This window comes from Poromitra crassiceps (assembly GCF_964638095.1).
Source record: "Poromitra crassiceps genome assembly, chromosome: 7".
Taxonomy (NCBI): Eukaryota; Metazoa; Chordata; class Actinopteri; order Beryciformes; family Melamphaidae; genus Poromitra; species Poromitra crassiceps.
In genome coordinates this window covers 7,536,093-7,550,954 of record NC_139628.1, presented here as the reverse complement: position 1 = coordinate 7,550,954, position 14,862 = coordinate 7,536,093, and positions in this window count along the sequence as shown.

Below are 14,862 nucleotides of genomic sequence, written 5' to 3'. Positions count from 1 at the left end.
CTACTACACTATTTGTATATGTTAAGGAGTCTTGTGGCCTGCGAGAAGAAACTGTCCCTCAAGCGATTTGTGTGTGCTCTTGGGACCCTGTATCTCCTCCCTGAGGGTAGCAGGGAGAACAGACTGTTGTGGGGGTGGTTTGTGTCTTTGATGATCTTCAGGGACATCCTGAGGCACCGCTGGTTGTACAGATCTTGCAGTTCTGGCAGCTCACATCCTGTTACGTGCTGGGCCGCGCGCCTCACCCTTCTTAGCGCCCTGCGGTCCATGGTGGTGCAGTTCCCGTACCAGGTGGTGAAGCAGCCAGTCAGCAGGCTTTCAATGGTGCCTCTGTAGAAGTCCCTGAGGATTTTTGGCTTTAGCCCAAATTTCTTCAGGCGCCTGAGTCCATGTAGTCGCTGTTGAGCCTTTTTGACAACAGTGGCGGTGTGGTTGGCCCATGTCAGGTCCTGGTGGATATTGACTCCCAGGTATTTGAAGCTGTCCACCCTTTCCAACACTGTGCCGTTGATGGTGATTGGGGGGTGTCCCCCCCCCCCCCCCTTCTGTAGTCTACAATGATCTCCTTTGTCTTGGAGACGTTCAGAGAGAGGTGGTTGTCCTGGCACCATTGTTCCAGGGCCTCCACCTCCTTTCTGCAGGCTGTCTCGTCCCTCCTGGAGATCCGCCCCACGACTGCTGTGTCGTCTGCAAACTTCACGATGGTGTTCGAAGTTTGAGTCGCCACGCAGTCGTGGGTGTAGAGGTCATACCAGAAGGGGCTGGAGACGCACCCCTGTGGCGCTCCTATGCTGATGGTCAGTGGGCAGGAGGTGAGGTTGCCCACTCTCACCACCTGGCGGCGGTCTGTTAGAAAGTCCAGGATCCAGTCACACATTTGCTGTGCTTAGTCCCAGATCCTTGAGTTTGAGGGGGGGGGTGGGTTGGGGGGGTAGGCGCTCTGGCAGAGGGGTCGAACCTAGCGTAGAACGCATTGAGTTCGTCCGGCAGGGTGGGTGACGTGCTGGGGTTCTGACGTTTCACCCCTTTGAAGTCTGTGGCTTTTTAAAGCTAATGTGAAGCTATTGATATGAAACTAGAAAACATAGGAAATCCATTGGTACCAACATGGCATGCTGGCTTGCCGGGAAGGGATTTAAATGATGCTCCAAAGTTAGACAATGTTTTTCCTAGGAAAAAACACACATGGCCATTTTCAAATGGGTCCTTTGATCTCTTACCTCAAGCTATCTGCATGAGAATGGGTTCTGACGGGTACCAACCACCAACGAGTCTCTTTTACAGACATGCCCACTTTATGTTAATCTCATGTTTTTTTTCTTTCCTTTTTTTTTTTTTAAATCATGCAGCTTTTTTGCATGCAGTATAAATAAATGTGTTATTTCCGCCTATTCTACTTGAAGATCTCCACATAGGGGCCCCTAAACAATCTTGGAATTGGATAAATTGGGTATGACTGGAAAGCTGAGACTCTTGTGGATTCAATTAGCTCACCTTTATTCATGTGTGATGATGTTAGTCCCATAGTAGCCATTTCATTGTGAGACCATTTTTGAAACTATACACTCACTGTGTATAATAACCTATTGTGACCTCTAGGATAGGAGACTCATGAAACTTTACAACCACAAACTAGAGGCCTATAGCATCCCCCCCCCCCCAAAAAAAAAGAAAAGAAGAAAGAAAGAAAGAAAGAAAGAAAGAAGGAAGGAAAGAAAGAAAGAAAGAAAGAAAGAAAGAAAGAAAGAAAGAAAGAAAGAAAGAAAGAAAGAAAGAAAAGAAAAGGACAGAAATAATTGTGTATTTTTTTTACCTTTATTTAACCAGATAAAACAATTGAGATACGAAATCTCTTTTACAATTGTGACCTGGCCAAGAAGGCAGCAAAATTACAAATCAAATGATGCATGTTGTAACATAGAAATAAAACAATTCAAAAACACAACAATACAAATAGAACAAAGACTATAGCATCACAGTGTAGACCAGGAGTGTATGAAACACACAAAAGAGGTAGTATGTGACATAAGACTAAAATTACAAGAACATGGCCCAATGCAAAGTATGGGTTGCAGAAGGCATAACATTCATAGAGACAGATGAAACATTGCTCCAGGAGCAGCTTGAGGTAAGAACCTCTGACAACTTCTGTTTAAAACTGGACAGTGAAATCAGGGAGACCAGTTTTAAACTAGTCTGCAGGTCATTCCAAGACCAAGGACCAAAATAAGAGAGGCTCAGTCCGCACAGGTGGCACTTTAAAATGTAACCAGTTGTTGGATCTGAGGTTATAGGAGTTATTTACAGATACAAACTTAGAGCATATATAAAGAGGTAACCTACCCAAAATGGCCTTATAAATTAAAATGTACCAATGCTGCATCCTGCGCATAGCAAGGGAGGACCATCCGGCTAGACTGTACAGTGTGCAGTGATGCATCCTGAAGCCTGAGTTAGAGATATATCTCAAAGCAGCATGAAAGAGAGGGTCAAGCTTGGCCAAGGAGGTAGGACATGCAAATCTGTAAATAGTGTCGCCATAGCCTAACCGAGACATGAACAAGCTTGCTACCAGACGTTTACGTGAGGGCATAGAAAAGCAAGACTTTAGTCTATATAAGAAACCCAGAGTAAAATTAAGTTTCTTAGACAGAGTTGTAATATGGTGTTTAAAGTTTAGATTTCTGTCCAGCCAAAAGCCTAGATATTTATAAGTTTCAACAAACCAATGGCAACACCTTCAAGTGTGTTGATAGAAAGCAAGGGGGCCACAATGCTCTTATGTGCAAACAACATAGCTTTTGTTTTGCTGGCATTTAAAAGTAGCTTAGAGTCAATAAGAACCTGTTGTAAAGAGGTCAAATCAGTTTGAAGATTGGTAATCGCAGCCTCAAAGGAGGGAGCAGAGGAGTACAGGACCGTGTCTGGTAGGGAGGGTGGAGTAGGTGAAAGGAATTCTTCTTAATAATACAGTATGATTGCATGGTTTTCTTCATAGTCTATTTATATGTTGAGTAACTTATATGCTTGTGATAATGACCGTGGACAAACTAAGTGAAGTATGTGGGCTAAATGTTCCCTTTGTGGCAATATACCAATTAAAAACAAGCGTGCATTTCCAAAATGCAGGAGAGGCAGCCCCCCACTCTGCCTCTTCCACCCTGCATTTTGAAGCAGTGTATCATATTGTTATGACTATCAGCAGCCAATCAGTGTGTAGAATTCTTCATAATGGATTTATTTATTTATTTCAGAGATAACATGCCAGAAACAAGATGTCACTCATGCTGTAATTTTCGGCACTGAAAAGCAGATATACAAGAACAAAGAGCAGGTCCAGTATAACTGTGAGGGTGATTATACAGGAAGCTTTACTCTTACCTGTGGGAGAGATGGTTGGACCAGGACTCAGAACTGTAGAGGTAAGAACAGCAGACAACACATCCAGTTTGTTTGTTACCCTATGGTATCATTCACTGTGTAAAGGGATGAATATTTCCAAATAGAGAGTGTGTGCTAAGTTAAAATAATGACTTTCATCCATATTAGTCATTCATTCATATTATTGTTCATGCTTTTGTTTAGCACTTTGGTTGGAGAGTGAAGTAGCTGCAGATCTGTTCTTTATTGAATTACAACATATATAATGGTTACATGGAGATATGAGATTAGAGCTACTCATGACGAGTCACTGAGACTGGATCATTCAGCATGTTCACATTCCAAACCCCTCTTTGGCAAGCGACCTCCATAACGCTATGGAGAGCCTATAGCGTTTTATGGAACGCAAAAAGCGCTCTGCAGCTGTGGGTTCAGGGAAAGATCAAACACGCCCTCAGGCTCGTCACCCAGGACGAGTTGGGAAATATGGTAGTTCTGCCCAGGAGATGGTACTACCACCCTGGTTTTGAGATAGGGGCTTGTGGCTGGAAGAACTTTCAGCTTGAAGATCCCAGCTCATTGTGGATGAAGAGCCCTTGACCATTCCCACCACAGACGCTTAAAAAGCAGTTCTGTGAGATGAGTTCGGAGTGTGAATGTGTGGCATAATTCATTGAAGTTGCTTTTAAGATGTGAAATATGTTGTCAGCATCCATCAGAAAAGCAATATCAATACATCTTAAGGGGCGGCTGTAGCTCAGGAGGTAGAGCGGGTTATCCAGTAATGACTTTGGATAAAAGAGGTTGGTGGTTCGATCCCCCTCCTCCTCCAGTCTGCATGTCGAAGTGTCCTTGGGCAAGATACTGAACCCCAAATTGCTCCTGATGGCATGGCAGCTTCCCGTCATCGGTGTGTGAATGTATGTGTGAATGGGTGAATGTACCTACTGATTGTAAAGTGCTTTGGATAAAAGTGTTATATAAATGCAGGCCATTTACCATTTAATATACTATCAATTAAAAATATATATATAACCGTCTGTAAGTTGTTATGATTATCAGCAGCCAGTCAGTGTGTAGAATGCTTCATCATCTAATTTAATTTATTTCAGAGATAACATGCAGCAAATAATATACTCCTCATGCTGTAATTGTCGGCACTGTAAAGTGGAGGTACATATACAAGAACAACGAGCAGGTCCTGTATGACTGTGTGGGTGATTATACAGGAAGCTTTACTCTTACCTGTGGGAGAGATGGTTGGACCGGGACTCAGAACTGTAGAGGTAAGAACACAGCAGATAACACATCCAGTTTGTTTGTTACCCTATGGAATCATTCACTGTGTAAAGGGATGAATATTTCCAAATAGAGAGTGTGCTAAGTTAAAATAATGACTTTCATCCATATTATTCATTCATTCATATTATTGTTCATGCTTTTGTTGAGCACTTTGGTTGCAGAGTGAAGTAGCTGCAGATCTGTTCTTTATTGAATTACAACATATATAATGATTACATGGAGATATGAGATTATAGCTACTCATGACGAGTCACTGAAACTGGATCATTCACTGCCTCTGCCATCGTGCATTTCAACCCCCCCCCCTACACACACACACACACACACACACACACACACACACACACACACACACACACACACGCGACTTATAGGACTGCTGGCCGCAGCTAAAAATAAAGATATAACCCTACATGGTAATAAGGAAGCAGTGTGTCATATTGTTATGATTATCACCAGCCAATCAGTGTGTAGAATTCTTCATGATTGATTTTATTTTATTTCAGAGATAACATGCCAGAAACAAGATGTCACTCATGCTGTCGGCACTGAAAAGCAGATATACAAGAACAAAGAGCAGGTCCAGTATAACTGTGTGGGTGATTATACAGGAAGCTTTACTCTTACCTGTGGGAGAGATGGTTGGACCGGGACTCAGAACTGTAGAGGTAAGAACACAGCAGACAACACATCCAGTTTGTTTGTTACCCTATGGAATCATTCACTGTGTAAAGGGATGAATATTTCCAAATAGAGAGTGTGTGTTAAGTTAAAATAATGACTTTCATCCATATTAGTCATTCATTCATATTATTGTTCATGCTTTTGTTTAGCACTTTGGTTGCAGAGTGAAGTAGCTGCAGATCTGTTCTTTATTGAATTACAACATATATAATGGTTGCATGGAGATATGAGATTAGAGCTACTCATGACGAGTCACTGAAACTGGATCATTCAACACGTTCTCATTCCAAACCCGTCTCAGAGCCTCTCTTTGACAAGAGCCTTCGGCGACCTCCATAAAGCTCTGCGGAGCCTATAGCGTTTTATGGAACACAAAAAGCGCTCTGCAGCTGTAGGTTCAGGGAAAGGTCAAACACGCCCTCAGGCTCATCATCCAGGATGAGTTGGGAAATATGGTAGTACCGCCCAGGGGACGGTACTACCACCCTGGTTTTGAGTTAGGGGTTTGTGGCTGGAAGAACTTTCAGCTTGAAGATCCCAGCTCATTGTGGATGAAGAGCCCTTGACCATTCCCACCACAGACGCTTAAAAAGCAGTTCTGTGAGATGAGTTCGGAGTGAGAACGTGTGGCATAATTCATTGAAGTTGCTTTTAAGATGTGAAATATGTTGTCAGCATCCATCAGAACAGTAATAGCAATACATCTTAAGGTGCGGCTGTTGCTCAGGAGGTAGAGTGGGTTGTCCACTAATGACTTTGGATAAAAGAGGTCGGTGGTTCGATCCCCCACCTCCTCCAGTCTGCATGTCGAAGTCTCCTTGGGCAAGATACTGAACCCCAAATTGCTCCCGATGGCGTGGCAGCTTCCCGTCATCGGTGTGTGAATGTATGTGTGAATGGGTGAATGTACCTACTGATTGTAAAGTGCTTTGGATAAAAGTGTTATATAAATGCAGGCCATTTACCATTTAATATACTATCAATTAAAAATATATATATAACCGTACCTCTGTAAGTTGTTATGATTATCAGCAGCCAGTCAGTGTGAATGCTTCATCATCTAATTGAATTTATTTCAGAGATAACATGCAGCAAACGAGATGTCACTCATGCTGTAATTGTCGGCACTGTAAAGTGGAGGTACATATACAAGATCAAAGAGCAGGTCCAGTATGACTGTGTGGGTGATTATACAGGAAGCTTTACTCGTACCTGTGGGAGATATGGTTGGACCGGGACTCAGAACTGTAGAGGTAAGAACACAGCAGACAACACATCCAGTTTGTTTGTTACCCTATGGAATCATTCACTGTGTAAAGGGATGAATATTTCCAAATAGAGAGTGTGTGCTAAGTTAAAATAATGACTTTCATCCATATTAGTCATTCATTCATATTATTGTTCATGCTTTTGTTTAGCACGTTTGCAGAGTGAAGTAGCTGCAGATCTGTTCTTTATTGAATTACAACATATATAATGGTTACATGGAGATATGAGATTAGAGCTACTCATGACGAGTCACTGAAACTGGATCATTCACTGCCTCTGCCATCGTGCATTTCACCAACCCCCCCCCCCCCCCCCCCACACACACACACACACACACACACACACGACGTATAGGACTGCTGGCCGCAGCTAAAAAATAAAGATATAACCCTACATGGTAATAAGGAAGCAGTGTATCTATTGTTATGATTATCACCAGCCAATCAGTGTGTAGAATTCTTCATCATTGATTTTATTTGATTTCAGAGATAACATGCCAGAAACAAGATGTCACTCATGCTGCAATTGTCGGCACTAAAAAGCCGATATACAAGATCAACGAGCAGGTCCAGTATAACTGTGAGGGTGATTATACAGGAAGCTTAACTCTTACCTGTGGGAGAGATGGTTGGACCGGGCCTCAGAACTGTAGAGGTAAGAACACAGCAGACAACACATCCAGTTTGTTTGTTACCGTATGGAATCATTCACTGTGTAAAGGGATGAATATTTCCAAATAGAGAGTGTGTGCTAAGTTAAAATAATGACTTCCATCCATATTATTCATTCATTCATATTATTGTTCATGCTTTTGTTGAGCACTTTGGTTGGAGAGTGAAGTAGCTGCAGATCTGTTCTTTATTGAATTACAACATATATAATGGTTGCATGGAGATATGAGATTAGAGCTACTCATGACCAGTCACTGAAACTGGATGCAATGATGATGCAACGGTTATACTGTACATCTATCCGGTTTATAATTCTGTCCATTTTCTGATGGATCAGTGTGGCCACAGCCTAAAAGTATCAAAATAAAAGCTTGGATTCTTATAGCTCCCTGCTGTCCGGGAAAACTGTCTGGCAAAGATATTTCAGTTGCTGCGTGCCATGGCATGGCATCTCCTGCAGAGCAGATCTGAACCGACTGACGCCTCACAAACAAGCAATTGGAGGTCGGCCTCTTGGACACACTGCAGCAATTTATTTTGCATGTAGACGCATTCATTTTGTATTGGTGTCCCAGCATGCTTTAAGGCAATGAGCGGCGGACGGGAGCGACAAGAGGAGGGGTCAATTTGAAATCGCCCAATTGAAGACAGAAAGACAGCAAATCAAGCTGCAGCAACAAGCGACCAGCAGGCGACAGCAGGTGTCTACACGCGAAAAAGGTTGCTGCAGTGTGGCCGGGGTGTGACCGCGCTGCGTCTCCACGTGCGCCACCTGGTAGCTCTTACAGCCCGAACACCCCATAAGCCGAAGCCACCCTGAAGCAGCACAGTGCGGAGGCAGTTTCATTTCAGCGTCCTTGTTAACAGGCCAGACCGATCACACCAGCCACATGCCACGCCACGCTGAAGCTACGCTGCACGCGTGCTGCAGTGTAGCTTCAGCTTCTGTTCTAGGCATGAAGGGCAGGGCAGCAGCGGGCAAAACTTTAGTGAGGCATGGACAAAACACAGTGCTTCTGGTGTGAATGGCAAGGCTCCTGCTCAAAGCTTCCATGAAGCGCTGCTTCAGCACTGCTTCTGAGATGACATTCATGTGAATATTGATGCATTCACATGCATCAATATTAGGTGTCAAATCCTGAGCTTGAAACATTGGATTGACGGACTTCTCAGTGCAATTTTCACACTTTGCAAAGTCATCCTGTGGGCTGGATTTAACCCTTTGGCGGGCCGGTTCTGGCCCCCGGGCCGTATGTTTGACACCCCTGTTCTACATTATGTAAGTTTTAATTCTGAGAAAACTTCTTTCCAACAGATCATAAACCCACACCTGTCCTCACGGTCTCTCCTGAGTGGCTGAGTCCTGGAGCCTCAGTAACTCTGAGCTGTGAGGTTGAAGCTTCATCTGCAGGATGGAGGTTCTACTGGTACAAGGCTGTTCCCAAACTATCAGACAACTCCTACACCTATGAGCTGCTGCCTGGTAGCAACGATGGCACTGCAGAGGGTTCCTACATCCTTCATGGACCCACACACACAGGACGATATATGTGTAGAGCTGGCAGAGGAGAACCTGTCTATTACACTGATGACAGTGAACCTAAGTTTATCTGGTCTGGAGGTGAGTGTGATTCATTCATTCATTCATTAATTTATTCATGAGCGAGCCATCTGCCCATATAGCAGCCTACAAATTAGCCTACTACTCACTCACTCACTCACTCACTCACTCATAATTAGTGTGGGTGAAAAGTTGCATTATTAACTTTAAATATCTCATAATATCTGCTGTCAGTTTGACCTCTGATTGTGTTTTGTCTATCAGATGGAGGCTCATCAGCTTCTGTCACAGTGAGTCCCAACAGAACGCAGCACTTCACCTCTGAGTCTGTCTCTCTGAGCTGTGAGGGAAACTCTACTGAGTGGACAGTGAAGAGGTTTACTGAGAGAGGATACCTGACACACTGTTCATCTGACTGGGGCTCAATGACTGGATCCAAATGCAACATCAACAACATATGGTTTAGTGCAGTGTACTGGTGTGAGTCTGGATCAGGAGAGTTCAGCAACGCAGTCAACATCACTGTACAGGGTGCGTTTCACTTTAAAAAAAACAATATAAGATTTATTTTCAACATTCAATAGAAGTTATTCAAGTCAAGTTTATTTGTATAGCCCTAATTTACAAGCATGTCCCAGAGGGCTTCACAGAAAATATGTCTAGCTAATTCTAGCTGACACAACAGTAGCAAATTACAGTAGTAATGATAACACATTGAACAATTGATAGAGAAATATAGAAAATATAGAAATATAGGAGAGAGCAGAGGAGAGAGCAGGAGAAGGGAGGGAGAGCAGGGGGAATGTGAGAGGAGAGAGCAGGAGAGTGATGAGGTGGGGAGGGAATGGGAAATGTTGGGGAGTATAGGAGGTGGGGAAGGAGCAGGGGAAGGGGGATAGAGGAGAGAGCAGGAGAAGGGGGAAGGAGGAGAGAGCAGGAAAGGGGAGGGGGGAGGGAGAGCGGGGGGATGTGGGGGAGGAGAGAGCAGGGAGAGGGAGGAGGTGGGGAGGGAATGGGAAATGTGGGGGAGGAGAGAATAGAGAAGGAGAGGTGGGGAAGGAGCAGGGGAAGGGGGAAAGAAAGAGAATGGGTGCCATTCTTTAAACGTTTCATTCAACGTTTCATTATATATTCTTGGCAAATTCCTAATGTGGATATGTATCAAAAATCCTACATGCTTGTGTATTTTGAAAAACAAACAAACAAACAAACAAACAAGCAAAATATATTTTAAGCAAGAGTGTTTATGTAGCTGAGGTTTCATACTGAATTGTATTGTCTATAGTAATATTTGTCCAGGTTGAAGTGTATATATCAGTTTGGAAGCTCTTCATAATTAAATGACTGTTCCACAGCTGGATGTCTTATTAAAGTAGGTGTGAATTCTTAGAGATTTAATACTCAGAGGTTTTGAAAGGAGTAGGTTAACTGTAATCACTTTCTATTCCTGCTTTCAATGTTAGTCTGATGTGGATGCGACAAAGGACTTCTAAGAGTTTAATCAAAATACTTTGTGTTGCATGATGTTATTTCACTCAAATAATTTGGTGTTGTTCACAGACTGGTGACATCACAGGTGTGTTGTTTTAATAATATACCTCTCTAGTTGCAGTGTGCAGTCCTGTAAACTCTTCATGTCCTGTGTGGTTGATCATTGTACTGGTTGCTGTCATGTTACTGATCATCCTCCTGCTGCTGCTGTGGCTCATCTGCAGAAAGTCCAAGGGTGAGACTTTCTCCTGCATATATTAGAGTGATTACACTCCGACTATAACTCACTGAGCAACTCTCCCTCATGTCATGGCACTGAATAACAGAGGAACCGTTTGTAAAGCAACACTATATAACAACACATGTGTTTTCCATAGGTCCATGTTGTGGCAGGTAAGTACAGCACCAATTCTCTCATCTTAACCATAACAGTCATAACTTCCATTTATTTACTATATTTACTAAATTTATTAGACCCATCCAGTCTCAGAGCACCAACCAGAGCTCTACTACACACCAGAGAGATGATCAAGACAATACATATGGCACTCTTCTCCATGGTCAGTCTTCTAACCATCATGACTGCGCTTCACAACTAATACTAACATTTATAACAACTACTTACTAATCAATAGAAAGCTGTGTCTTCAAAGACCAAGCCATAAAGATTGCATTTTGTTGTTGACCTATTGGTAAAGGTAAAGTCCCACTGATTGTCACACAATGTGTGAAATTTGTTCTCTGCATTTGACCCATCCCCTGGGGGAGCGGTGAGCGGCAGCAGTGCCGCGCTCGGGAATCATATGGTGATTTAACCCCCCAATTCCAACCCTTTGATGCTGAGTGCCAAGCAGGGAGGCAAATGGGTCCCATTTTTATAGTCTTTGGTATGACTCCGGCCGGGGATCGAACTCACGACCTCCCAGTCTAAGGGCGGACACTCAGACCACAAGGCCACTGGGCTGGTAAATTAGACAATCAGTCAGGTAATCAATCAATCAATCAATTAATCAATAAGGTTAGAGTAAAAAAAAAGAGGGTAGGTTAATTTTAGTAGTTGGTAAAATAGAGTCAATTAAGGTTTCATTTTTTAATATATATTACCCACCAGAAATAGGCCCAGAATTCATGTCCAAAATAATTGAACTGTTAATGACAAAATGTAAAGGAATTATCATAATGGGAGGAGATATGAATCTCACATTAAATTCCAGATTGGACTCATCAAATAATAAACCACATAGAGCTGATAAAGCATCGTCAATTTTAAGGGGGGCAATCTCAGAATTCGGATTAGTAGACGTATGGCGGATGCTAAATCCAACCAAAAAAGCCTACACATACTATTCAGGGAGATTTTCAACTTATAACAGACTAGACTATTTTTTTATGTTCAAAAAAGATGTAGAATTAATTGAAACATGTAAAATAGGCAGAAGGGACCTATCAGATCATGCAACAGTGACTATAAAAATTAATCTTGATATAAAGGAAGGAGAAAAAATCTGGAGGCTTAATAATTCGCTTTTACGAGATAAAACATTTGTAGAAAAGATTAACAATACACTTAAGGAATATATAGAAATGAATGATACTGGGGACACTAACCCGATCATTACATGGGAGGGAGCCAAAGCAGTGCTACGGGGACACATAATAGCATATTCCTCATATAAGAAAAGACTGAAACAACAAAAACAGAAGATACTGGAACAACAAATACAGCTTTTGGAAGAAGAATATGAAAAGACAGATGAATTAGAGGTTAAAATTGAATTGAAAAAGAAATACAAAGAGTTGGATGGAATTCGGACAGAGGAGGTGGAAAAGCTAATGACATATGCAAAACAGAAATATTATGATGGAGGACCAAACTCATTAACACTTTTAGCATATAGACTTAAGAAACAAAGTCAGAAAGCCTATATTTCTAAATTAAAGATGGGAAACAGCCCGGAAATAGTGACCGGAAAAGAAGAAATAGCAGAGGAATTTGCTAAATACTATGAAAAACTTTATAAAGATGAATCAAACCAATTAAATTTAGAACAAATGAAAATATTTCTTGATAAACTTAATTTAAAACAGGTAACTGAAAGTATGAATGATGAATTACTCAAAGAAATTACAGCAGAGGAAATATTACAACAAATAAAGAAATTAAAAATGAGCAAAACACCGGGAGATGATGGGTATACCAATGAATTTTACAAAACATTTATAAAACAGTTGACACCATTACTTTTACGGGCTTATAACTTCGCACTACAGACTGGAACATGGGCAAATACGTGGAACTCATCTATAATAACAGTGATTCATAAGGAAGGCAAAGACGCTACAGAATGCTCCTCTTACAGGCCAATATCATTATTGAACACTAGGGGTGTCACGATACACTCAGTTCACGATACGATACGTATCACGATACTGGGTTCACGATAACGATACGATACGATACGATTTTAACAATATTTTTTAAAACTTGAATAATGACAATATATGACTGGAAAAGTAGTATTTTATTTGAAATGCACAAATACAAAACATGCTGTTGTCGGAAATTGTTATTACAATAACAACTAGAAAAAACATGAGATTGGAGATAAGGCTTATCTTGAAATAGAATGAGTTACACCGTCACTTAGATTTACTTTGAACTAAAAGGTTTCTCAGCAGTATAAATTCTCATTATGCATCTTCAGCTTTTCTTCAAACTCAAACAACAAGACTTTTCTTAGTCTATTTTTTATGCATCTTCAGTTTTTCCTGTCAAGTAAACAGTTTTGCCAGAAACTCAATTGAATGGTTTCTCTCCTGTATAACTTCTCATGTGTCTCTTCAGAGACTTGTTCAACTGAACTACTTTCCACACATTGAACTTCAACAAACAAAGACGTTTCTTTGTCTATTTTTGGAATTTTTTTTTTTTTTTTTTTTTTTTTTTTTTTTTTTTTCACGATATGAGATTTCATCTCAACGATACATATCGTGACGTTTTACTATCGCGAAATTTCGTGGGACGATATATTGTGACACCCCTATTGAACACTGATCATAAAATCATAACTTCAATTATAGCCAATAGATTAAAGGACATAGTACCTCATATAATAGATAATGATCAATGTGGCTTCATATCAGGTAGGCTGCTGTCAGATAATATTAGAAGGACTTTAAACATATTAATAGATTATGCTCAGAACAATGACATGACTCTTTTACTTTTAACATTAGACGCAGAGAAAGCCCTTGACCGGGTCTTGTGGCCCTTTTTATTTTTAATTATAAGGTATTTTGGCTTTCATGAAAAATTCAATATGTGGCTCCAAGGAATGTATAAAAACCCAATGTCCAGAGTAAAGGTGAATGGCACATTATCTAGGAGATTCTTAATCCATAAAGGGACAAGACAGGGAGATCCTCTCTCACCTATTATATTTGCTATTTGTATAGAAGCACTTGCTGAAAGTATACGGAAAAATGATAATATTAAAGGCGTAAAGATAAAAGAACAACAACACAAATTAGCATTGTATGCAGATGATGTGATCATTTACTTAACATCCCCAGATCAATCCCTGCCAAACTTAATGGAATCAATCTCAGAATACAGCAAGCATTCAGGTTATAAATTAAATGAAAATAAATGTGAAGCACTAACACTTAAAAAACAGATACCACCAGAACTTAAAGATAGATATAAGTTAAAATGGGACCTAAAGAAGATTAAATATTTGGGAATATATCTTACTGGAGACATACACACATTGTATAAAGATAATTATCAAGTTTTGGAAAATAAAATAAAACATGATCTTAATCGATGGAAAATGATGCCAGAATCAATATTGAGTAGAGTAGAAACCATCAAAATGATGATTCTTCCACAATTTTTGTTCCTATTTCAAACTTTACCAATACCTATACCACACAATAGCTTTAATATATGGAATACAGTGCTCTCAAATTATATCTGGAACTACAAAAGAAAAAGGAAAAAAATCACCTTATTAACCCAACCTAAAGAAAAAGGCGGCCTCAGTTTTCCAGACTTAAAGACTTATTTTCAACTACTCAAGTAGATATTATAATGAAATGGATGAATAAAGGAGTAACGACTAAATGGAAATTAATCGAAGAACAATCAGCATTAATAGCAATTGGAACACTACCCTACATAAATCGAAATGAAATGCAAAAATACAGTGGAAATAATATATGCTTAGAAAATACATTAATAAACTGGAAATATATTCGCAAAACATATAAATTAGACAAAGATTGCATATGAGAGAAATTGCGAAAGATCCAGATTTTTTGGCTAATAAAATGGATAATGTTTTGGATGCATGGGCAGGGAAAGGCTTAGAAATATATTCACAGCTGATCACAAATAACATAATGGACTCATTTGACACATTAACAATAAAATTTAATATAGATAATATATATTTTTTTAAGTATCTACAAGTAAGGAGCTATCTCATGAAACATCACAGA